General features: G+C 39.8%; 1 non-coding gene across 1 annotated transcript; it reads left to right on the top strand.

The window, feature by feature from the left end:
- Positions 1-1,133: 1,133 nt before the first annotated feature.
- Positions 1,134-1,206, top strand: TRNAR-CCU (transfer RNA arginine (anticodon CCU)). Its single transcript has one exon. It is a non-coding gene; the product is annotated as a tRNA-Arg (tRNA).
- The last annotated feature ends 24,003 nt before the right edge of the window (positions 1,207-25,209 follow it).

The following is a 25,209-nucleotide window of genomic DNA, read 5'->3' as shown; positions in this document are numbered from 1 at the left end:
GACTGAAGAACAACAACAAAGTGTTTAGCTCCAGCATTTGTATTATAGTGAGATCTTCCATAATGCAAGAAAAGCCAAAATCTTAAAACAAACGAAATCATCTTTCTTAGCATTTTCTCCCCTTGTTGCAATTATGGAAAAACCTTTCTATCTATACAGAGAGTAAACATTCAATATTAAATAAAGTATTTATTAATTGCAAACATTTTTCATCCAAGTGAAAAACTATAAATGCTTTGGAAATATAGTGCATATATTTTTATAAAAGATGATTTTGCAAATATTGGGGAAACCAAAGGTAGATAACATTACACGTGTTTACTTAAAATAAAACTTTAATTTAATCATCTCCTTTTCTTTGATATACAATAAACTTTTTTTCTCCTTTACCATTGATGGTTTTGTTTTCAGATCAAGTACCAGCTTTCATGAGAAGTAGTGAATTCTGAGAACATGTTTTCCAGCACAGCCATAGGCACTAGGAATATGAAGATGAGTATGTCATTCTCATGAGTACAACAACCTAGCCATACTTACTCCTGACTATTGAAACCGTCCAACCAACCAGAATGACTTGTTCCTCTCTAACAACTTATAAATAATTCCACAAAAATGTTTCAAGTTTTTCTTCCCAGAAAGTGAAAAAAAGTCTGCTCCAACAATACCTCTACTGTATGAAACATTTCATTCTTATCAAAATATTGCTACACAGAAGACTTTACCCTGACTTTACTGGCAGCCTACTTTTCATACTCATGAAATAAATATTTGTTGGAATATCCTTATCATAACTGCAAAAGGCAGAATAACCACTTTTCTTCTCTGGAAAAAAAAAAAAAGATAATAGAACTTTACATGCTCCAAGATGAGTACTATTAGCTGCAAGCTGAAAATCTGTGTCTGGGATGGCATCATGGCTTTTGTACAAGAAACAAGAGAAAAAATTATGTATACAGAAGTGGCTCAGCTATGATTGTCTTTGGGAACAAACCTGACTGTGTATGAGTCTTTGTAACTTTTGTTGTTGTTTAGTGATTGAATTGTGTCTGACTCTTTTGAGACACCATAGACTGTAGCGCCTAAACTCCTCTGTCCATGGGATTTCCCAGGTGAGAATACTGGAGTGGGGGACTTCCCTGGTGGTCCAGTGGCTAAGACTCTGTACTCCTAATGCAGGGGGTCTGGGTTCGATTCCTGGTCGGGGAACTAGATCTCACATGGCACAACTAAAGACTCCACATGCTGCATCAAAGATTGAAGCTCATGTTTGTAACAACTAATGCCTGGCACAGCCAAAAAAAAAAAAAAATACTGGAGTGGGTTGCCATTTCCTTCTTCAAGGGATCTTCCCAACCCAGGGATCAAATTTACGTCTCCTTCACCGCAGATTCTTTACCGCTGAGCCCCCAGGGAAGCCCTCTTTGTAACTTTAGCTTGGTTTAAATTAAGGAACTGTATTGTGGTCAACCACCTATATTTAAGTGTAAAGGTGAAAGGCTAACATTTTGCACTTATCCTATCGGCAAAGATTGTACAAGCTAACTCCCTGTGTTAGTTGCGACACTGAAAAACTGGCTCTCTAATACACCATTGGTGGGAATGTAAATTGGCATAACCTTGCTGGAAGGCTATTCAGCAGTAGATGCCAAAGCTTTAAAACTAGAAACTAGTCATGCTATGATTCAACAATTGTTGAATTAAAGACTCTGCGTTTGAATACAATCACAGTTAAGGTTTATCACCACATTACATTTAAAAAAAAAGCTAAAGAGCACTTAAATACCCAGCAATAGGGTTATCAGCATAAAATGACTATGCAAAACTGCTGAAAATAGTGTTAAATAAGACTTAATGCTATACAAAAATGTTTATGATGTATTTTAAGAAAAAAGAACATAATATTACATGTAGAATCCATATATATATGTTTTAAAATCTGTAAAGAATATATATAATATGGAATTCCCTGGCAATCCAGTAGTTAGGGCCCTGTACTCTCACTGCCAAGGGCCTGGGTTCAATCCTGATTGAGGAACTAAGATCTCACAAACTGTGGTGTGACCAAAAATAAATATATAAATTACATTTTAAAAAAGCACTTCCTGATTATTCCCCTGGAATAATAATCTAATAGTTGGCATTTATTTTATTCTTTGTATTTGTCTACACTTTCTAAATTTTCTATAATAAAGATATAGTACTTTTGTAATTAAGAAAAAAATTGTCTCTTTTCTTTAAAGTCTGGTGTTTCTCAGTTGATTGCCCCAATGTGGTGACATGTATTTAGGAGAAAGTTTGCAACAGTGTGCAATTTTGTTCAGATCGTACTTCCTGTTGCACATGCATGCGAGCCATTTGTCACCCCTGGCTCTGGAGCTCAACACAGAATTTCCTTTCCTTTAGCAACATGTGATCAATCCAAGGAGGAGCAGGAATGCCTCTAAGGACTGGCCCTGAGCCACCTAGCCTTCTGAAACCCTGTTGGAGGAGCAGAAAGGGCAATTCCACCACTAACAGGCAGAGGGTGAAACATCCTCTTGGCTCTTGTAAATCCAGCCATCTTGGTTCAGACACAGCTGGAAAAAAGGCAAGCAAATTCTCCAAGGCCAGGCAAAATTAGTTCTCTCTCAAGAGTTTTGTTTCATGCCAGCTGGCATTTCCTGCTATGCCCTCAGCTTTTTTTCAAGGATGAACAATGGGCAAAAAAGTAGAGGCCATAAACTTGAGACCTGAGCATCTCAGCTGCTGAGGAGATAGGCACTGAATACACTGTCAGGAAGCAAATGATTCATATTGCAACAAAGCAGAAAGAGCTCTGGATTGTCTAGGAGCCCTGGGTGCTAGTCACTGCTTCCTTATTCCACTCTTCAAATTTCAGTTCCTTTTATAAAGTAGCAGGGTGGGAGGTAGGTAGATTAAATGAGCTAGAAAGTTGCTACTAACCTAAAAACCTTTATAATGATTTATAATGTGGTTATACTATATATTTCATTCAGTAAAAATTTACTCAATGCCTATTATACCAGGCAAGCAGGAGCAAAAGTTAAAAAAAAAAAAAAAGACAAATTGCCTACCCTTGGGGTTCACAGTCCAGAGCGCTGAAAAGTTTCCCGGTTCTGATATGTACAGTTATTCACTAAACCATTTATTTTACAGAATATTTTTCAGAAAGATGGAATTTTCTCTGTTGCTAATATAGTTCCAACCTGTCAATCCTAAGGGAAATCAGTCCTGAATATTCACTGGAAGGACTGATGCTGAAGCTGAAACTCCAATATTTTGGCCACCTGATGCAGAGAGCTGACTCATTTGAAAAGACCCTGATGCTGGGAAAGATTGAGAGCAGGAGGAGAAGGGGATGACAGAGAATGAGATGGTTGGATGGCATCACTAACTCAATGAGTCGGACACGAGTTTGAGTAGGCTCCGGTAGTTGGTAATGGACAGGAAAACCTGGCGTGCTGCAGTCCATGGGGTCGCAAAGAGTGGGACATGACTGAGCGACTGAACTATATCGAATATAGTTTCATTGTCGGTAAGCAATGTGTTTACTATATACTAGCAGTCAATATAGATGTGGGTTAAAAGCATGAGCTAGAATCAGAATTCCAGTTAAATCTAAGCTTTACCTTTTGCTAACTGGATGACCTTGGAAAAATAAATACTCTCTTCAGCTTCCTCAAGAAGGAAACTACTACTTTCCTCAAATTTTTAGAATTTCAGATTAAAGGCGACCTTAGAAGTAATCAACTTCATTTCAATTCTCTCATTTTACAGTAACTCAAAGAAGTTGAGTAGGGCTCTCGGACCTGTTACTCTCTTTATTCATCTCACAAATTATTCAGGAAACATAAGTGTTAGGTAGGTAGAATAGGGAAAAGGAGTCCAAAATGGTGGTGGCTAAAAGACAAGGAAGGGAAAAGGCCGCGAAAATAGAACAAAAGAAGGTCCGAGGACCGGGGAGTGAGGACCTCAGGTAAAACAAACAACACTCCTGGCTGGCCCAATTTACATAGGACAGGCCCAGGGAGAGATAAACGTAAACCGAGGAGCCAAAGCTAGCTCTCTCTCTCTCTCTCCCCCGCGCTGGGGCGCTCTTCTCCTCGTGTCTTTGGATCGACGTGCCCTCACGCCTCGAAGATGGATTTTCCTGCTATCTTCTAAATAAAATAGAGCTGTAACACTGAGCTGTAACACTGATTTGTCTAAGAGCTATAACATGGTCCATTCAAGACCTGAGAGCTATAACACGGTCTATCCGAGACCTGAGAGCTGTGACATGCCGAGGGGCTGTAATGTCCGTCACTGCAAATCTTTGTTGTGACGAGACTAAGAACCGAGGAACATACACCTGTGTGACAGTAAGTTTCCTAAATTATGCAGAAATTATTTCTATAATTTCTATTATTTTGAATCTTCCATTTGCCGCTTATTGAAATTCAACTGCTGTTTCAGAAAGTCTTTCCAAAAAGACTTTGGCATTTTGGCTAAATAGAGCACTTGATCCTTGCCCCAGCTTCTCCAGGTAAACTTAGAATCTCCCTCTGTATGTGTTTTGATGCAGCCTGTTTTCTCTCTTGGTTTTTCTAGCCACTCTTTACTAGTTAGAGAAAAACATTTTCAGGTTTAGATAAGCCGTGTTTGTTTAATTGACTCCAATCAGACAAAAAGACCTTCTCTGGAAACCAGGTCTCAGGATATTCAACAGTGTCTGCAGGACAATAAGATAAAAGAAAAGGGAGCTGACAGAAAATAGAGAAAACAAGCTAACACTTATCCCATGCTTTCCATGCACCCAGGGATTCACTTAATCCTCACAACAACCTTATGAATTACTATCCCCACTGCAGGTGAAAAAGCTGAAGGCGAAAAAGCTGAAGGCCAGAAAGCAACTTGCATGAAGTCACTCAGACAGGAAATGATGGAGTCTAAATCTGAACCGAGGCCAGTCTGTTTCCAAACCCTTTCCAGGAAATCAGCCACATTCTCTTCTATCCCTGATCTTTATGACATACAATTGATAGAATATTTCTTAATGCAAACAATAAAAATAGATAAATAAATAAAGGATCTCTGCAAGATGGTATAGTCACATATTTGGAAGAAAGAGATCCACTAAAAGTATGTTTAAGGTCTAGAAGTTGTTACTATAATACATTGTACTTCAATCTCTAAGACTTATCCGAAGTCTGAATGACCGTTTGGTCCTTCCTAATAAGATGTACTATTATGATTCTAATAGTAAAAGAAGAGACTTAATGGGTAAAGACATAGAATTGTATCTATTTTATTTCTATAAAGTTTTTTCTCTAAATTCAATCTCCAATTGATTGAATCATTTTCCATGGCCTTTTGAAGGCAAAGGTTTTGTGTTTTCCTTCACCTCCCTCTCTGGCTTTTTTTCAAAGCGTTTTCCCAGTCCACTTACAGTTCAGAACAGATGTAGATGCTGGCCTGCTCCCAGAACCTTGCTGCTGTATCATGACTCCACCATTCCCCGTGGACATAGTCGTGCCAAATTAGAAGATGACTTCAACCCACAGCAGTATCTGTGTTGCAGTCAATCCAGTGTAAGCCCAAAGGAATTGATTCTGTTTGCAATTTTTTTATTTTTCATTTCAGCTTATGCTAAGAATATGTAGTACATTGCATTTTGATGATTTATAGAGTACTTTTCCTGTCCCCCATTGTCATTTGTCAATTCTTCAGACTGAAGAGAAGCAAAAAGACAAAAAAGTGTTCAAAAAATCTGAGACAAGCAGATAAACAGGAACTTGACAAGAAAATAAGAAAATAACTGCGAATTATTTAAAATGTGAATAGAGTATATGCATCAGAAGACTAATACGACATAACTTTGAGTTACTCAATGTATACTAATGTTAACAGTATCATTTTCCCAACACTGACAAGTACAGGGAACTGTATAATATTGACAAAGACAAGATGACTGTCAGTAATTCAGCCTTTTATTACAGCAAAACTACTCTAGAAAACCCTGACTCAAAAATTATAGTGTGCAACAAACAGCAGGAACACAAAGGGACCAAAAAATATTGTTACCACCTTCAATTCCAGAAACATTTGGAGAATATCCAAATGAAAAGCCCTGTGCTAGTTACAGCTGATCATCTTTATTATAGATCAAGCAGAATCATCAAGTGGTTTCCAAATGGGAACATTTTGAACTTCAAATAACCTGTCTCTTCAGAGGTGCCTTCATTTGCTTTAATACATTTAGGTTCTTTAAATTCTGACATTTCCGCAAATGAGCTTATTCACCTCATTTACTTATCCATTCACCAAATATTTATTGAGCTCCTACTAGGTTTGTTAAAACAGGCGGGTAGATAGGTATGAGCAGAGAAAGGGGGGCAGGGGCCAGGTGGCAGGAAATTATACATCTTGTGGACAGCAGGGGTCCCTGGACAGAAAGAGGAAAGCAGGAACCAAGCGGCAGACAGAGAAAGGTGGGAAAGGTGGGAATATCCTGTGTCCAAATGTAACCCATTGTTCATTATGCTCTCATTGCAATAAAATTAGCCTTACAGATAACAAGTACCCATCAGGCACCAATGCCATGAGACTTCTGATCTAAGCTGAATAAGGACAAGGATCCCTCTTCTCCTCAAGAAATGGGAGCTGAGATGAAAAATCAGAGAATATGATCCCCAAAGTCCTCCTTCCCCAGTAATTATTCCACCCCTTCCTTCATCTCTATGTTCCTTATAGCCAGCTTGTCAAGGAGGCCTGGGGCTGCAGCTCTGCACCTGCTGGCCCACTCTTCCCCTGAAATATATCCTTATTAAATAAACCTTCACTTTACTTTCTTAATCTCCCTGCTTCATCTCCAGTTTCTTTCCTGACAAAGAAAGAATGTTAAATTCATGGACAGCACAGTCAGGCACTGTCTGAGGCACCAGAATCAAGCGTTGAATAAGAAAGACATGGTATTCATTCCAGAATCATACCTCTTACGTTTCCAACAGACACAGTTTAAGCATGTGATCTATTTTGTCAATGTAGAAACTACTCAATCTTCACAAGGATATTTCAAAACGAATGTGTTTTTACTGCCAGTGTCCATGTTTTTCTTCTTCAAGGGATCCCTGCATTTTTTTAGCCACAAAACATATTGTCTTAAACGGTCGTAAAAACAAGCAATGAAAATATGGAACTTTTAGAATAAGAGTCATTTATCACTGTAAACTGTGCTAAGCTTACCCTACTCTAAAATCTTCATAGAACGAAAACACAAAGAATCCAAAGGAGCACACTGGTCTTTGACTCATATAATGCTCAAAAATTAACTTAGTTTTCTACTGATAACTGATGAACTTTGACAAATCAGCATAAAGGACTAAATGAAATGACCTCTTTTAATAGGAAGCCTAAGCAAAGGGAGTAGAAAATAACATATAACTGAAAGGGAATAGAATTTGCCCCATCAAAATATACCTCTTTGGCATAAAGATTATCTTATCTTGAGAAGCTGTACACAGCGGAGCATCTCTGAAAGCAGAGCAAAGTTGCCCTTTTGTGAAGGATATTTACATGTACAGTGAAATCTCCATTTGTAAGGATTTTTCCCTTTATTACTGGGAAGAGAAGGATAAGACTTCTAATCTCTAGAAACTCTTTACCAATAGACAGGACTCCATTTAAATCTGCATAACAACCTTATTCTTGTTTACAGTGTTTTTCTTTTGTTCTTGCTCAGGCACTAAGCAAGAACTATGTCCAACTTTTTGCAACCCCATGGGCTGCAGCACTCCAGGCTTCCCTGTCCTTCACTATCTCACAGTTTGCTCAAACTCATGTCCATTGAGTGAGTGATGCTATCAATGTATCTCATCTTCAGTTGCCCCCTTCTCCTTTTGCCTTCAATCTTTCCCAGCATCAGGGCCTTTTCCAATGAATCAGTATTAGAGCTTCAGCTTCAGCATCAGTCCTTTCAAAGAATATTCAGGGTTGACTTCTTTTAGGACTGACTGGTTTGATCTCTTTGCATTCCAAAGCACTCTCAAGGGTCTTCTCCAGCAAAGCATCAATTCTTCGGCACTTAGTGGTCTTTATTTACCTCCAGTATTCTTGCCTGGAAAACCCCACAGACAGAGGAGCCTGCTGGGCTACAATCAATGGGGTCACAGAGAGTTGGACATGACTGAGAACTCATGCTTTATGCTATTTTTCACATCCGTAGATGACTACTAGAAAAACCATCGCTCTGACTGTATGGACCTTTGTTGGCAAAGTGATCTCTCTGTTTTTCAATATACTGTCTAGAGTTGTCATGGCTTTCCTTCCAAGGAGCAAGCATCTTTTAATTTCAACTTTTTGAAAGATGTTGAAAGATGGCTGCAGTTACCATCTACAGTGATTTTGGAGCCCAAGAAAATAAAATCTCCCACTGTTTCCATTTTTCCCCTTCTATTTGCCATGAAGTGACGGGACCAGATGCCATGATCTTAGTTTTTAAATGTTGAGTTTTAAGCCAACTTTTCCACTCTCCTCTTTCTCCTTCTTTGTGAGATAACATGGGGTTCCCTGATGGCTCAGAATGGTAAAGCGTCTTCCCACAATGCAGGAAACCCGGGTTCGATCCTTGAGTTGGTAAGATCCCCTGGAGAAGGAAATGGCAACCCACTCCAGTACTCTTGCCTAGAAAATTCCATGGATGGAGGAGCCTAGTGGGCTACAGACCATGGGGTCGCAAAGAGTCAGACACAACTGAGTGACTTCACCTTCACCTTCTTTCTCTTTCATCAAGAGGCTCGTTAGTTCCTCTTTGCTTTCTGCCATAAGGGTGATGTCATCTGCGTATGTGAGGTTCTTGCTATTTCTCCCTGCAATCTTGATTCCAGCCTGTGCTTCATCCAGCCTGACATTTCATATGATGTACTCTGCGTATAAGTTAAACAAGCAGGGTGACAATAACAGCCTTGACGTACCCCTTTCCCAATTTTTAACCAGTCCATTGTGCCATATCCAGTTCTAACTATTGTTTCTTGACCTGTATGCAGGTTTCTCAGGAGACAGGTAAGGTAATCTGCTCTTCCAATTTCCTTAAGAATTGTCCACAGTTTGCTGTGGTCCACACAGTTGAAGGCTTTTGCATAGTCAATGAAGCAGAAGTAGATATTTTTCTGAAATTCCCTCGCTTTTTCTATGATCCAACAAACGTTGACAATTTGATCTCTGGTTCTTCTGACTTTTCTAAACCCAGCTTGTACATGTAGAAGTTCTCAGTTCATGTACTGCTGAAGCCTAGCTTGAAGGATTCTGAGCATAACCTTACCAGTACGTGAAATGAGAGCATTTGTAGGATAGTTTGACCATCCTTTGACATTGGAATGAAAACTGACCTTTTCCAGTCTTGTGGCCACTTCTGAGCTTTCCAAATTTGTTGACATATTGAGTGCAGCACGTTAACAGCATCATCTTTTACTATTTTATCAAAAGAATTCTTCAGGCAAGACTACTGAAGTGGGTAGCCATTCCCTTCTCCAGGAGATCTTCCCCACCCAGGGATAGAACATGGATCTCTTGCATTGTAGCAGATTCTTTATCATCTGAACCACCAGGGAAGCCCAGAAGGTCTTGCAGAGCTTCATAGAACCAGACAACTTTAGCTTCTTTGCCCTTAGTGGTTGGGGTATAGACTTGGATTACTGTGTTGTTGAATGGTTTGCCTTGAAGATGAACAGAGATCATTCTGTCATTTTTGAGACTGCACCCAAGTACTGCATTTCAGACTCTTTTGTTGACTATGAGGGCTATTCCATTCCTTCTAAGAGACTCTTGCCGACAGTAGTAGATATAATGGTTATCTGAATTAAATTCACCCATTCCCATCCAATTTAGTTCACTGATTCCTAAGATGTTGATGTTTACTCTTGCCATCTCCTGTTTGACCATGTCCAGTTTACCTTGATCATGGATCTAACATTCCAGCTTCTGATGTAATAATGTTCTTTAAAGCATTAGACTTTACTTTCACCACCAGACACAACCACAAGTGAGCATCTTTCCACTTCTGCCAGCCTCTTCATTCTTTCCCAAATGAATAATGGAATTCTTTCCTTTTTTCACTCTTACTCTTGTTTACAGTGGTTTTCCTGGTAACCTTTCATTTCAGGCTCCCCCAGGGCTTCCCAGGTGGTTCAGCAGTAAAAGAATCGCCCTACAAAGCAGGAGATGCATGTTTGATCCTTCCATTGGGAAGATCCCCTGAAGAAGGAAATGGCAACCTACTTCAGTATTTTTGCCTGGGAAATCCCATGGACAGAGGAGCCTGGTGGGCTACAGTCCATAGGGTTGCAAAAGTGTCTGACATGACTTAGCAACTAAACAACAAAAACAATACTCAGCCCCAAATGTCTTTCTTATGTCGCTAGCTGAAGATGGCATTTAAGATGGGCTTCCCTGATAGCTCAGCAGGTAAAGAATCCACCTGCAATACAGCAGACACTGAAGACGCCAGCTTGATCCCTGGGTCAGGAAGATCCCCTGGGGAAGGAAATGGCAACCCACTCCAGTATTCTTGCCTGGGAAATCTCATGGACAGAGGAACCTCAAGGGCTACAGTCCATGGGGTCACGAAGAGTTGGACATGACTGAGTGACTTAGCACTGGGCCATTTTGAAGAGTTAATCAGATTTCCTGGGTTTCTCCTATGTATACAGGAGGTATACATGTTACTCATGTTCTTTGTTTTTGTCTTTGTAATCTTTTATTACAGAAAGCTATAGGGAAGAAAAAATAATTTTCCTTCTACCTTTCTAGATTCTTGGCCAAGAGCCCCCATTAAAAAACCATCTTCCGCTAAAGACAAAACAAAGATGTTAGGAGCTGGAGGAGGCTGATTATGGGAGTTTACCAAGAAAACCATGGTAAACAAGGGTATGCTTATTGTGTAGATTTAAGCAGAAACTTCTGCATTCATAGTTTCTGGAGATTAGAATCTCATCTTTCTCTTCCTGAGAGGGAGACATTTTCACAAATGAATATTTCCCTTATAAACGTAATTGTGTCTTACAAAAATGTAACTTCTAATACTTAGTTTTCTGAGTTTATCCTATGTCTGCTCTTTCTTAGAAATCACCTACTCAAGATAACCCTTATGCCAAAGAGGCATATTTTGGGGTAGCATAGTCTACTCCCCTTCAGGAATCTCAGCCAAGAACGCAGAAGGGTAGAGGAAAAGTTATTTTTCTCCCTTATTTAATTCTTTTATAAGAGATGTTAGACTAAAGTGTACCCTTTTTATAGATGGGGAAATTGAGACTTCCAAGAGATAAAGTTTCTGTCTCCTAGTAAAGGATAGTCGTCACTAGGGTGGGGAGATCTTTACAGTAAAATGATGACCACTGGCTTTCAGCTCCTCATCAGTAAAGCTTCACTTCCTTCTCGTGGAGGAAGAAACAAACAAAAGATGGACAGCAGCCAGGAGCCAAGTTTTAGCTAGGAACAACAGAAGCAGCAGCGCATGAAGAGTCACTGTGACTGCTTCAAAAGGCAAAAGGTGAGGAACTGGCATGGCCTAGCAACTAAATATGTGTCTCTGAGCACAGGAAGACAGAAATCAGGATTTCAGAATCTGGAGTGCAATAATGAATAAGACATGCGGGGAGTCTGTTCTCTAAGAACTCTGAGTTTAGTAGCAGAAACAGATACCCTGTGAGAAAAGGGCATGGAAACTTAAAAAAAAATTATGACCTAAAAATTGAGAGTTATTTTTATGTATGTATATAAACAGGATCTTTTAAACGTTTTTTATTTATTTTATATTGGGCTGTGCTCGGTCTTCATTGCTGTACAGGCTTTCTCTCATTGTGGCAGGCAGGGGCTACTCTCTAGTTGTGGTGTGCAGGCTTCTCATTGTAGCGGCTTCTAAAGTTGCAGAGCATGGGCTCTAGGGCACTCAGGCTTCAGTAGTTTTGGCTCCCAGGCCCTAGAGTGCTGGCTCAATAGCTGTGGCACACGGCTTTAGCTGCCCTGTGGCATGTGGGATCTTCCCAGATCAGGGATGGAACCCATGTCTCCTGCACTGGCAGGTGGATTCTTTACCACTGAGCCACCAGGGAAGCCAGACAGTTATGTTTTATTTGGTAGGAAATTTTTTTAAGACTTCAAGACCAAGAGACAGCTTCTCAAGCAACTCTGAGAGAACTGCTCCGAGGAGGCAAGGGGAGGAGCCAAGAGGAAGAGCCAGATTACATGTAGAAATTTTGCAACAAAGGGCAGGTAGTCAATGTCAAAAGATTATTGTAGATTAAAGAAAGTCAGATAACCCAAGTTAAGGAATTTAGAACTTTTCTATATATGGAAAGATGCAAGAGTCTGCACTCATTGAAGTCATTCATTTGATCTGCCTCTCAGCTATTTGGGGCCAGTTTCCTTAGGGCTCACTGTGAGAAGTGGCTGTAATCTGATATTTGCTGCTGCTGCTGCTGCTGCGTCACTTCAATCATGTCCGAATCTGTGTGACCCCACAGACGGCAGCCCACCAGGCTCCTCCATCCCTGGAATTCTCCAGGCAAAAACACTGGAGTGGGTTGCCATTTCCTTCTCCAATGCATGAAAGTGAAAAGTGAAAGTGAAGTCGCTCGGTCGTGTCCGACTCTTAGCGACCCCATGGACTGCAGCCTACCAGGCTCCTCCATCCATGGGATTTTCCAGGCAAGAGTACTGAAGTAGGGTGCCATTGTCTTCTCCATGATATTTGCTAGATGACAAGTGTTCTTTCCTTCCTGAGATCCCTCAGGGCTACCAGCTCACCATCTGTTGTGGCTGCAGTTGTCGATGACTGTGACATCTGTTGTTGACTGATATGGTGGGAAATATTCCATTTCTCAGACACAAGAGTCAAAATGAGAAACACAGTCCAGGAAAGTCAGGTAATTAAGTATGTCAAATAACATAGGCATCATTCAAGAGGGATTATATACTGGGTATGAAAGGATAAATAAGAGTTTTCTAGGTAGAAAGTAGATGAAGACCATAGCATTCTAACTTAGAGAACAGCAAGTGTAAAGATAATGAATTGAAATCATGTGTTAAGGGCTTCCCAGGTGACACAGTCGTAAATAATTCACCTGCCACTACAGGAGAGGCGAGAGATGCTGGTTCAATCCCTGGATCAGGAAGATCCCCTGGAGTAGGAAATGGCAACCCATTTCAGTATTCTTGCTTGGAAAATCCCCTGGACAGAAAAGCCTGGTGGTTTACAGTCCATAGGGTCATGAAAAGTCTGACACAACTGAGCGATTGAGTGCACACATATATTATGACTGAAGCTTAAACACCAGAGAGAAAAATAGCAGGAGGTGAGCCTGAAGACGTAGGTAAGGACTTTGGACTTCATTCTGAGGAAGCCAATGATGTTTTTGCTTTGATTGTTTAATTTCATTTTTAAAATTATTTCAAACTTATAGAAAAGTAGCAACAACAATAAGAAAACTACATAGAACATCTGCATATCATTTACTAGATTCATGCTTAACATTTTGTCCAATTTTCTATCATTCTCTCTCTCTCTCTGAAGAACAGGAAAGAATAGAATCCAGGTCTCTCTCTAAAGGACAGGGAAGAATAGAATCCAGGTAACTAAATAGTGGAGGTGCTGCCAAGACAGACAGCAATCACAGTGAAATATTACTCAGTCATAAAAAATGAAATATTCCCATTTGTAGCCATGAGGATGAACCTAGATAATATTATACTAAGTGAAGTAAGTCAGACAAAGACAAATATATGATACCACTTATATGTGGAGTCTAAATCATAATACAAATGAATCTACATTCAAAACAGAAACAGACTCACAGACATGTGAAACCAACTTATGGTTTCCAAAGGGGAAAAGGAGGGGAGAAGGGATAATATTCTAATTTATAGGATTAATTGATACAAACTACTATGTATAAAATAGATAATAGGACTTACTGTATAACGCAGGGAACAGTATTCAATATCTTATAGTAATCTTATTGTATTTATATTCAGTATCTTTGTTATAATGGAAAAATAATCTATCTATCTATATATATGTAAAACTGAATCACTCTACTGTACATCAGAAACTAACACAATATTGTAAATCAATTATACTGCAATTAAAAAAAGAACAGAACAAGAAAAATGTGGAGGCCATGGGTCAAGAGACTATCTTAGAAAATTGGAATATTCGTCCTTTAATAATATCAGGAGATAGCTTGTCATTCTCTAAACCTCCAACCTTAGCTTGAATGCTAACGTGAAAAGTGAAAGTGAAAGTGAGAGTCGCTCAGTCATGTCCAGCTCCTCTTTGGGACCCCCATGGACTATACAGTCCATGGAATTCTCCAGGCCAGAATACTAGAGTGGGTAGCCTTTCCCTTCTACAGGGTATCTTTCCAACCCAGGGATTGAACCCAGGTCTCCTGCATTGTGGGCAGATTCTTTACCAGCTGAGCCACAAGGGAAGCCCAAGAATAGTGGAGTGGGTAGCCTATCCCTTCTCCAGCGGATTTTCCAGACCAAGGAATCGAACCAGGGTCTCCTGCATTGCAGGCAGATTCTTTACTAACTGAGCTATCAGGGGAGCCCTTGAATGCTAAAGATTACATTAATTCTATATGTTTGTAATACTTGAAATTATGTATATATATATATACATATATGGGTAATAGAGTTTCAGCTCACATAGAAGAAAATTAAACCCAAAATACCAAAAAGTAAGAAATGCTTTCGACCACAAATTTATTTCAAATTATGAAATAAAATTAGATATGGAAATGGAAAATCAGTTTTATTTGTATTTTAATATTCAGAGTGGTTTAAAATCATTGAGATGTAAATCATCATCTCCCAGGCACCGCTTTTTAGTTTTGGTTTAGTCATTTCTTCTTTTTTTTTTTTTTGGTTTAGTCATTTCTAAATTGACCCTGATGGACAGACTTTACCAGGAGAACTTTATGAAATAGTTTCCAAGGTTGCATCTATGATCAGAACAGGGTAGGAGAAGACCCATATTTTTATAAAGCTCTCCAAAGTGATTTTGATGACCAGCCAGTGTAAAAACCGACAGCTTAAAAATTATCTTTTTTGTTGCTGTTGTTTACCTGAAACAATTTCAGATACAGTTTTTAGAACAAGAAGGAAACTTAGAAATCATTCTGTCCTGTTGCTTCATTTCACTTGTGAAGAGACTGAAACCAAAGCTGTAAAATGCCTTATCTAAGGTCACAGAGAAAGTAAATGGCCAAACCCAGAGCAGAACCTAACATTTCCTGGCTCTAAACTCAGCATGACTACTCAGAACAATTCAGTCTAATTCAATCCATCTCCACTTGTTTACCCCTTAACTGCCTGAGAGTTCAGTAGTGTCATTACCCTCCATAGCACTTCTGATGAAGGAGAGCATGGAGAAAGTTGTTAACAGATATTCTTTGAGAGAAATTCTTTCCTTTTTAATATTTGGCATATTTTAAGGATTGATTTCTAGGAGGCAGGGGAAATTAAGCAGGATAAAATATTCCCTATAAGACAAGCCACTTCTCCAGGATTTATGTCAGCTTTGAAAGATTGAACAGGAACCCCTTTCCCCAAATATCTAAGTATTGCCTCTTATTCCAGGTTAAAGTTAATTGTGCCTTGGGTCTTGAAATTTGAAACAGCAGTTGAAAACACAACTTATAGGGAAAGTGAAGTCGTTCAGTTGTGTCTGACTCTTTGTGATCCCATGGACTGTAGCCCACCAGGCTTCTCCATCCATGGAATTTTCCAGGCATGAGTACTGGAGTGGGTTGCCATTTCCTTCTCCAGAGGATCTTCCTGACCCAGAGACTGAATCCGGGTCTCCGGCATTGCAGGCAGACGCTTTACCATCTGAGCTTACAGGGAAGGGTAACAGGAAAAACCACCTTCTAGTCTGCCCCTAGGCAAGGATTAGTGAGTTAAACTGAAGAAAGATGGACTGAGGCATGGGCAGGTGCTGAATGAGAAAAGGACTTTGGAAAGTAGGGAAATAGACCTGGCAAAGTTTGTCTACTTCATCATTTCCCAAGGGTTAGATCTGTCTATTCCCAACATAATTACATTTCTGGGATTCCTTTTGGTCCTTTCCTTCTGGTCTCTTTCAGAATCCACATCAACTTTGAGAAGTTCTGGGCTCATCTAAAACCTTGCCTTTTCAAAATTCAGACGAGCAGCCTGGGTATTTCCTAGGAGCTTGCTGAAAATGCAGAATCTTGAGCCCCACCCAAAACCTACTGAAGCAGAATTGGCGTTTTAACAAGATCCCCAAGTGATTCACACGCATATTAAGGTTTAAGAAATACTACTCTAAAAGATAAATTGCCGAATACGAATACTATGTCTGGAAGAGAAACAAAAGGTTTCCTAGGCCAGTTCAGCGTTTTCTCAACTGTATTAAAATCTAGGGTTTCATGAAATGTTTCCGTGTTCCAAGAAGCATAATATGTTTTGCTGAAATTGTTGAATGTATAAATATTTTAAGCTTCAGGACTGTATCAGAATCCAGTTTCTCTCTTCCTTTAAATTATACTCAGCTTCACTTGCAGTGGGGAATTTGATGCTAAATGCAATCAAAAAGGACTATTTCAAGCATTGTCATTCGAAGTAGAAACTTCAAGAAGGTGACAACGGCTCTCAGCATGTAATGAGTTATGTGGACTTCAGCAAATTACATGGTTTTCTTGAATATTAGTCACCATATCAGTAAGATTGAGACACTATTGTTTACCCTGTATACCTCCCAAAGGAGTAAAAGATCAAAAGAATTCCTAGTTTCTGGAAATAGTGCTGCTGATTACTTAGTGGTTCAAATCAGAAATGTGGAAGCCATTTTTTACTTTGAGATCCATCATTAGTTGTTCTCAAACTTATGACTCCCCCCACAACCTTCCATTTCCTTATTCTTACTGCAACTAATCAAGACTAAGCCATCACCTATTTTTTCCTAAATCATGGCATCCTCTGTGTGACCCCTGACCCTACTGCACTTCACATTATCATTTACTCTGAGACTGGAAGCATTTTTCAAGAAGTACAATTTTGATTACAAATTTTCCCTACCTAGAACGCTTTACCAGGTTTCTAGGGCCTAGAAAGGCCTTTCCTTTATGGGAAAGTCCCAAATCCTCGTATGACTCATTCTGCCTTCAGATATGGCCTTTGCCACCTTCTTTACAACCTCTTCTCTTGCTGCTCTCTAGTTCTATCATTTTTGAAAATCAGAACATCATCTGGAAACAGTATCTGTCTCCCACTGTCCCTTTAACCTGTTTCTTCTCTCATGCTTGGATGAAAATGCCTGCAGTATCCATAACTTTTCAGTTCCCTATTGGATAATAGAAAATCTTATGGTCACTTCCAGTGTCAACACATTTTCAGTTCAATATTTCAAAACATCCAGTTGCATATGACACTGAAAACACTCAACTTGATTTAATATTGAATTGTGCCCCTCCCTCTTGCTGGCGTCCAGTGTGGGCTGGCTCCTAATGAAGGAAGCAGGTGGGTCATAGTTGCTTCTTTTTTTCTCCCACATGTTGCTCCCAACTCTCACACCCCGCTGCTAAGTTTGGTTTGACGCAGGGAAGAGAGGAGAGGTAAGAAGAGGATTAACCTTCTTTCCCAGCTCATATTGTCTAAAGAAGCCATACCAAATGTAGACTTCAAGCTGATGCCTGTTGACCTCTTTCCTGTCTCCGTAACTGCATTTGACTCATTTTTAAAGCATGAGTTGATGCCAGTTCACCATCTCTCCTAAACTCCTCAGTGCACATATTAATTCTACTTGTCCCACTGAAGTCCTCCTCTCTAATCATGCAGTGAAAGGAAGCATCCCATCTGCCTCTCCCTGGAAGGGAGTGGTGGAAATAACTCTCTACCCAGTCATCTCCACAAGTCATTTTCTCACTTGGAATTCAAGAGTTAAATCACTAGTTTCTGGATATATACTTTGAAATTACTATAGCCTAATCTGTTTAGAACTTGCTTCAAATTAAGATCTCTCTTACCTTAAAGTCAAAGCTTCCATTTTAGCATCATATAACATGGACGTTCTATTGTCTTCTCAAACACACCACATTTTCAGTGATTTCTGGCCTTTCAGTCACAATGTCTTCTCTTCTTGGAACGTTCATCATGCCCATTCCTTTTCATTTGCCTCAGCACTACTCATATATCTCCAACTCGTCACCTACATGTGGATATAAAAGGGTTGAGAAAGTAAAGAGAGATATGAACTGTATTTACTTCATAGATAAGGAAATTAGAAAAACCAATAAACACATGAAAGGATGCTCAACCATATTAATTATGTAGGAACTACAAATTAAAATGAATAGTTAGCACTTTCCACCCAGCAGACTGGCATACATAAGAAAGGACGACAACATCAAATGTTGGGAGGATATGTAAATACTTAGCTCTTGCTGATACCAGTGTAAACTGGTCCAAACTCTAGAAAAGAATTTGTCATTGCCATATCAAGATGGACATGTACATACTCTGTGACTCAGAAATTCATATACTTCTAGGCAGGAACTAAAAAGCCTCTTGATGAAAGTGAAAGTGGAGAGTGAAAAAGTTGGCTTAAAGCTCAACATTCAGAAAATGAACATCTGGTCCTATCACTTCATGGGAAATAGATGGGGAAATAGTGTCAGACTTTATTTTGGGGGGCTCCAAAATCACTGCAGATGGTGATTGCAGCCATGAAATTAAAAGATGCTTAACTCCTTGGAAGGAAAGTTATGACCATTCTAGACAGCATATTCAAAAGCAGAGACATTACTTTGCCAACAAAGGTCCGTCTAGTCAAGGCTATGGTTTTTCCAGTGGTCATGTATGGATGCGAAAGTTGGACTGTGAAGAAAGCTGAGCACCAAAGAATTGATGTTTTTAAACTGTGGTGTTGGAGAAGCCTCTTGAAAGTCCCTTGGACTGCAAGGAGATCCAACCAGTCCATTCTAAAGGAGACCAGTCCTGGGTGTTCTTTGGAAGGAATTATGCTAAAGCTGAAAGTCCAATATTTTGGCCACCTCATGCAAAGAGTTGACTCATTGGAAAAGACTCAGATGTTGGGAGGGATTGGGGTCAGGAGCAGAAGGGGACGACAGAGGATGAGATGGCTGGATGGCATCACCTACTCAATGGACATGAGTTGGGTGAACTCCAGGAGTTGGTGGTGGACAGGGAGGCCTGGCGTGCTGCAATTCATGGGGTCGCAGAGAGTCGGACACGACTGATCGACAGAATTGAACTGAGGCAGTTAGAGAGTGATCAAGAGATATGTATAAGGATGTTCACGATAGCAATATTTATAATGGTTGAAAATGGGGAACAATCCAAATGATCACTGACTCAAAGAATAGATTAAGGTATGTTCATATAATAGAATACTATGCAGCAGTAAAAATAAATGAACCACAGCTGTATATGACAAAATGGATTTGTTCTCAGGAACATAATATTAAATTGCAAAAAAAAAAGCAAGTTGCAGAAGAATACTAGAAGTATATATAATACCTTACATATAAAGTTTAAAAACAAAGTTAATAATGTATTTTGTGCATGCATATATTTATAGACTTGTAATAAAGTCATAAAGAAAAGCAAGAGGAAAATAAAAATTAAGATAGTAGCAATTTCTGGATAAAGAGATACTTTACATATAGTATATACATATATGCTGCTGCTACTGCTGCTGGTGCTAAGTCGCTACAGTCATGTCCGATTCTTTGCAACCCCATGAATCGCAGCACGCCAGGCCTCCCTGTCTATCACCCACTCCCGGAGTTTACCCAAACTCATGTCCATTGAGTCGGTGATGCCATCCAGCCATCTCATCCTCTGTCGTCCCCTTCTGCTCCTGCCCTCAATCCCTCCCAGCATCAGAGTCTTTTCCAATGAGTCAATTCTTCACATGAAGTGGCCAAAGTATTGGAGTTTCAGCTTTTATATGAGTAGTGGGCACATAAGGTTTATTTTATTATATTCTTTATAAATTGTTTATATTTTATTAATATTTTATATGTAAATGACACCCATAAAATATTTTTTATCTATAGAATATTTGATTTTAAAAGTATGGTTTTACTTATTTCTCCACTTATCTGACATAATCAGTTGTCCCTGTCTGTTATTTCAAGGTAGGACAGATGATTCTTGAACATCAACCTATTTCAGGGCTAAAGTCTGAGCCCCAGTTCTGAGGAGACATTTTGCTTCATACTAAGAACCTGTCATTCTTCATCATGAAAGCAATAGGTAAGAGTCTGTGTTCAAAATGGTGAGCAACCATCACTGTTATTTACAAGCTAAAGTGAAGTCTGGGCACTGCTTTAGTTAACTCACTATTTCATTTGACAACATTCATTGAATGATTACCTGCACCAGATATTTTAATGATGGTTGGTAGCTTCAATCTCACAAGTGAAAAATAGCATTTGTTCTAACCTTAGGGCTAGGCCTAATGAGGAGTTTTCTGACCCAAGTCATGTACAACACAAGAATGGAGTTATAGGGACTTAGGCTGTGAGCAAGTGAAATGTTAAAATAAATATGAAAATACAACCTTTGGTGCCAGCATGGTACTCAAGGCCATTCATACTCAACTGCCATCTGCTGAGTCATTGCTAAGCTGGGGAAACATGAGTTTCTGGAGCTACCTGGAAGGCTGGCTATGTCATCTCTTGTTGAAATGAATCCCAAAATACATGTTACCTCCTCAGGTGGTGAGGGTAGGAGGAGAGGTTTTAACTCCTGGGAAGTGAGATATTACTTTGTTCCAGTTTGCAAAAATGACCTATTAGACTCCATTCCCAGAAACTGTCTCCTGAATGACTTAAAGCAAGACTGAAGAAACAGAATGCATATTTTTAATTGATTCTTTCTTTGAGCTGAACTCCAAGTTGCCTAATAAATATTTTAATTCCCAAAGAGCTAGATGCATTCAGAATGACTCCAAAAAAGATGTCCTATTTTGGAATGTCACAGGCATTACTTCCTTAAATCATCACAAATAAAACTACTGCTTTGACTAATTGGGGGCTATATGAAGAGGGCTGACTTCTTTGTCCTCATCTGCCTTCTCCTTCCCTTTATTGGATATCAGTTCTTAGAATTAGGGATATGAATCTGATTTATCCCCCTATTAATAATTCAGGTGTGTCAGGTCATAGAAGGACCATAGACTTCCAGAGTTGGCAACTGGAGCTCAGAGTTCTTACTTCCCGAGGTTACACATCTTAATGCAGTGGTTCTCAAGCTGTAGTGTATAATAGAATCACCTAGAGGGCTTGTTAAAAACACAGATTGCTGGGTCCCATTCACAGTGTTTCTGATTCCATATGCATGGGGTGGCACCTGAGAATCTGCATTTCTGACAACTTTGAAGATGTTATTATTGATCTTTCTGGTCCAGGTCAGAGTTTGTGAACTACTGTCAGCTAACTGAAGGACAAGGTATAGGGGCCAGCCCTCAAGCAGCCAGTACTTTCTCCCAAGTGACTTTCCTGTGTGTGTGCGTATGTATATACTGTCTTTTATAAAGTTACAGAATTTATAAAGTTATGGAAACCAGAGTTTCTTCTTCTGAAAGGGGAGAATTGCACTAGAAGGAGAGCTAAAAGCATGAACTTTGGAACCAGACAGGCCTGGGTAAGAGAGCAGCTATTCCACAGTTTAGTTTTGTGATTTGGGGCAAGTTGCTTAGCTTATTTGAGTTCCAGTTTTTTCATCTGCATATTAAACATTATTAGTTCTACTAATGATTTGAGACTTCTGACTGAACAGTTGAAAGACTATTTGACATAGAGTTATAGGATTAAAAATCATTAAGAAAGCATCTAATTTAGCTTGTTCACTTTCTAGACATGGAAGCAAAGATCCAGGGAAAATAAGTGTCTTAACTAAGATCTCATAGCATATGGCAAAGGAGGACTATGCATCTTGGCCTTTTAATGAGTTTTGTTTTTCTTTAATCCATTACAGGATTAAATATGTCTCCAGAGTATGGGCTTCCCGGGTTGCTCAGTGGTCCAGAATCCACCTGCAAATGCAGGGGACATGGGTTCAATCCCTGGTCTAGGAATATTCCACATGCCCTGGAGCAACTCAGTCTGTGCGCCACAACTATCTAGCCTGTGCTCTAGACACCGAGAGTTGCAATTACTGAGCCCAAGGGCCGAAGGTACTAAAGCCCCCTTGCCCTAGAGCCTGTATTCTGCAATAAGAGAAGCCGCTGCAATGAGAAGCCTGCCTATCACAGCTAGAGAGGAGCCCCTGCTTGCTGCAATTAGAGAAAATCCCACGCAGCAACAAAAACTCAGCACAGCAAAAAATAAAAATAAATAAATAAAATTACAAAAAATAAGTCTCCAGATTTTATTTCATTTTCACTTAACAGTGGAATTTCAGTAAAGAGCCTTCTTGTGACATGATGGTGTTTTGCAAAAGGGGTGTGGCTGTTCATAGAATTCTTGTCTTTTGTTAAAATTGAGTACAGTTGAAAAAGGAGAATTAGCAGTTGGGAAATCAATTTCCACATCAAGGAGAAAGAAAGTTTTAAATGTATTAGGAAAATTATAGTAAATGTTTAAAAAGGGAAAAAAAAGCAATTCAAGAACATCACACGCTCATGCTATACTTGTTGTATAAAAATTCGAGTGAGGGCTAGCTTAGACTCTTCACCTAGTGGACATGAACCCTGGGTTGCAGTAGTGCTGGGAGACTTGCTAAACTGAACAAACAGTTCAGTTTGGCAAAGAGGAGGATGGAGCCCAGTTCAGTGCTTCCGGCACAGTGACCAGTTCATCATCACCTTCATTTTTAAAAATAGTAATATTTTCTAAAATATTAATATTTTGGTGAAGCCAGAAATAAAGGGTCAATGTTGTGGATTAAGAAACCAGGGTGTGCTTTGGTGCTCTTGTTATTTGTCTTGATGTGAGCCAACTGTTTACATTTAAATCAGACTTGGCTTATAGTAAGACTAAGACCAACATATTTTATAAAGCTTATTTGACCCAAGGACTTTAAAGCTATTATTCTAAGAAGAGATTCATCCACTTAGTGGCCACTAACTGGTTAAGTAGGCAAATGCTGGGCCTCTTCTCGCAACTCTTTAGTTTCCTATTTCAACCTTCAGTATCCAGATTTAATCAGTGCTGCAGCCACTCAAGATGGCATAGATATCCAATTACCCTGGAAGTATGTACTAATGTGTCCCACGACCAGAGCAGGTAAGGCAGAGGCTTTGCTCACAGCTAAAGGATGGGGGATTGTGTCCATCAGAAAGTCTAGCTTATCTGCCCAGCACCTGATAATGAACAGTCCTCACTAGCAGGAAGGTGCAATCCCAGGAAGATAATGGAAATCCGTTTAAAGAGCCAGTTTGACTCTTACCAAAATTTGCAATGCACCCTACCTCAGATGATTTAGAGCTCATTTTAAAAGGCCTGAAAATCTGAAAACAAATTATTTTGAAGTGATGAGATAAATTATGTATGAGCATCAATTGAATATTCAAGTATAATGAGTTTATGGAATACAAGAGAGCGTTTCTTTTGAGATGCTGCAATACTGCTATTGTTAGGTTCAGAACACAGCTGATTGCTTATAGGGAGCCTTTGTGCAAGTTTGATAAAGGCACCCCCTCTGAATGATGCAGCCCTGTGGGTACATGATTTGGCAAGAGGAGCCTAGGCTGGATCCTAGCTCCCTTTTGTCCCATTGGCTGGGTGCCTTTGTGCAATGTACAAACTGCAGTTCCTTAAGTGGCAATCCCAACTGCTATTTGAAATATGTGCCAGCAGCAAGGATTTCAAGGCTTGAAGTGCTTGCATTGGTTGTTAGAGAGTACATGTGAAATTTTAAAAAGTGATGGTTCCCTCTCTTGTCCCAGTGCAGAATTTATTGCAGAGATGAAATGTTAGTTAAGTTCTAAAATGCCATGAAAGCAGGTAAAGTTTTCCTGATAGAGAATAGAGATCTTGTCTTGGCAGCTATGTTCCCTGAAGAAGCATAGCTAGTGAGCCACACTTTCCAAGCCAGAGGCAAAAAACAGCACCTGGGAAATTTAGGTTTCTGGCACCAGAATTGTCTCATTCCCCACCTGCTGCAATAACACTGGAAGCAGAAAGCTGTTGTGTTGGGTGCAGAGGTAAAACCTTTTGCATCCACCCAGATGTACTGGGACTTAGGGGCTGTGAGCATTAGCAATAAAAGTATATAGGCTCAAATGTTCATTTTCCTTCTTGGAAAAGCTGCCTTACAATGCCATGGCAATGAGAGTAGAACTGTAGGGATTTGATATTGAGTTTCCAATTCCAGAGCAAAAGAGTAAACATACATCTCTTTGCTCCTCTGAGCTGGCTAAGGACAGCTAAAGGCCCTGGACATTGTACATAAAATGAATACAGCCCAGACTGGATTCTGGAGAAGCAGGCAGCCTGGAAACAGGTATAGGCAAAAAAAAAAAATCTCCAAGAAAAAAATCATTTATCTGTAGCTGTTGGAAAAGGCTGTATATTGTAACCCTGTTTATTTAATTTATATGCAGAGTACAATGGCACTCCACTTCAGTACTCTTGCCTGGAAAATCCCATGGACAGAGGAGGCTGGTGGGCTGCAGTCCATGGGGTCACTGAGAGTCACACACGACTGAGCGACTTCACTTTCACTTTCATGCATTGGAGAGGGCAATGGCAACCCATCCCAGTGTTCTTGCCTGGAGAATCCCAGGGACGGGGGAGCCTGGTGGGCTGCTATCTTTGGGGTCGCACAGAGTCAGACATGACTGAAGTGACTTAGCAGCAGCAGCAGAGTACATCATGAGAACTGCTGGGCTGGAAGAAGCACAAGCTGGAATCAAGATTGCTGGGAGAAATATCAGTAACCTCAGACATGCAGATGACACCACCCTTATGGCAGAAAGTGAAGAGGAACTAAAAAGCCTCTTGATGAAAGTGAAAGAGGAGAGTGAAAAAGTTGGCTTAAAACTCAACATTCAGAAAACGAAGATCATGGCATCTGGTCCCATCACTTCATAGGAAATAGGTGGGGAAACAGAGGAAACAGTGTCAGACTTTATTTTGGGGGGGCTCCAAAATCACTGCAGATGGTGATTGCAGCCATGAAATTAAAAGACACTTACTCCTTGGAAGAAAAGTTATGACCAACCTAGACAGCATATTC

Source organism: Ovis canadensis, chromosome 2, assembly GCF_042477335.2.
Source record: "Ovis canadensis isolate MfBH-ARS-UI-01 breed Bighorn chromosome 2, ARS-UI_OviCan_v2, whole genome shotgun sequence".
NCBI classification, from domain to species: Eukaryota; Metazoa; Chordata; class Mammalia; order Artiodactyla; family Bovidae; genus Ovis; species Ovis canadensis.
The sequence above is the reverse complement of the archived record's forward strand: the minus strand, read 5'-3'. Positions and strand labels throughout refer to the sequence as shown.